The sequence below is a fragment of the Bison bison genome, unplaced genomic scaffold (assembly GCF_000754665.1).
Source record: "Bison bison bison isolate TAMUID 2011002044 unplaced genomic scaffold, Bison_UMD1.0 scf7180017864198, whole genome shotgun sequence".
NCBI lineage: Eukaryota > Metazoa > Chordata > Mammalia > Artiodactyla > Bovidae > Bison > Bison bison.
Window position 1 is genome coordinate 3362085 of NW_011494770.1, and position 1353 is coordinate 3363437.

The following is a 1353-nucleotide window of genomic DNA, read 5'->3' on the forward strand; positions in this document are numbered from 1 at the left end:
CATTATTATTTTGTCATTTTATCATTATTTATGTTACATAATAATAACAGCATATAATATGTAGTAGTATATACATAATATAATAACAATAATAACAGCACTTATTAGGTACTTATGATATCATGTGTTTATAACCATATGCTCATTATTTTCATTTAACACTCAGAATGGCTTTACTAAGTAGATGCTATAATTATCCCCATGTTAGAGATGAGAAAGCTGGAGCTTTGGAAGGAGGTTCTGAGACACTGATATAGGGCATGGGGGTGGCGAGTTAAGTAAGACAAAATAATTACAGGAGAGAAATGAGGGTCCAAATGAGGAGGGAACACGTGGGTTTGAGATGAAGCTTTCAACACAGTTACTATGTTTATCTCAATAACGCTCTGCAGCCCAGAGCGGTTGGTGGAAACCAGTTTTTACGTAGATGTTATCCCCTTCATGCTTCCTTGGACTTGATGGCTATGAGTCATTCAATAAAGAGAAGTTAACGCATGGAGATAGGAACCGATGAAATATGTTCTTCAGCCTGGTGGAGACAAGTAATTGCCATTGGCTCTGGAGAGTAGAGATACTTCAAAGCTTCCTCTAAGTGAGCTTTACCCACTCCCTCTCTAGCAAAACTCCTTGGCTCCTGGCCTGTATGACCTTAGCTTTGTTCAGGAAATTCTGCCTAAGAGGCCTCAGAAGAGAGGCTGGTAAACTTGACATCCTATACACAGCTAAGTTATTTGCTAATAGGTTTGGGGATAGAGGAGGAGAGAGTAATCTATACCAAAGAACTGGGCCATTTGGGTAGAGTGGTTTTGGGCCATTCATCAAAAGTCATCACATCATCTAGCTCTCCTATAATTAAGACAGTGGTTATACTAGCTGTGAAGGTGAAGGTTGCTCCTTTTCATCAAATTCAAGCTTTCTTAGAGAAAGGTAGGAGGGCTATGTCTGATCAGAAATGGGTGAGTAGTACGTAACTGGTTGACTTTAATTTCCTTGGGCAAGGAAGCATTTGATATCATATCAACCCAGCACTTAGACAGTTTTTACATTCAGCTTCCCAGGTAGCTCAGATGGTAAAGTATCTGCCTGCAATGCAGGAGACCCAGGTTCAATCCCTGGATTGGGAAGATTCCCTAGAGAAGGGAATGGCAACCCACTCCAGTATCCTTGCCTTGGGAATCCCATGAACAGAGGAGCCTGATGGGCTATTATCCATGGGATCGCAGAGTCGGACATGACTTAGCAACTAACACTTTCACTTTCTTTCACTTTCTACAAAAAACAACTGGTACAATTTATTGTGCTATTATGACTTACGTTTGTGCGTGGACGATGTAGCACTCTGAGAAGAAAGCA

General features: G+C 40.7%; 1 non-coding gene across 1 annotated transcript; it reads left to right on the top strand.

Moving 5' to 3' along the window:
- Window positions 1-1052: 1052 nt before the first annotated feature.
- Window positions 1053-1124, top strand: TRNAC-GCA. The gene has a single exon. It is a non-coding gene; the product is annotated as a tRNA-Cys (tRNA).
- The last annotated feature ends 229 nt before the right edge of the window (window positions 1125-1353 follow it).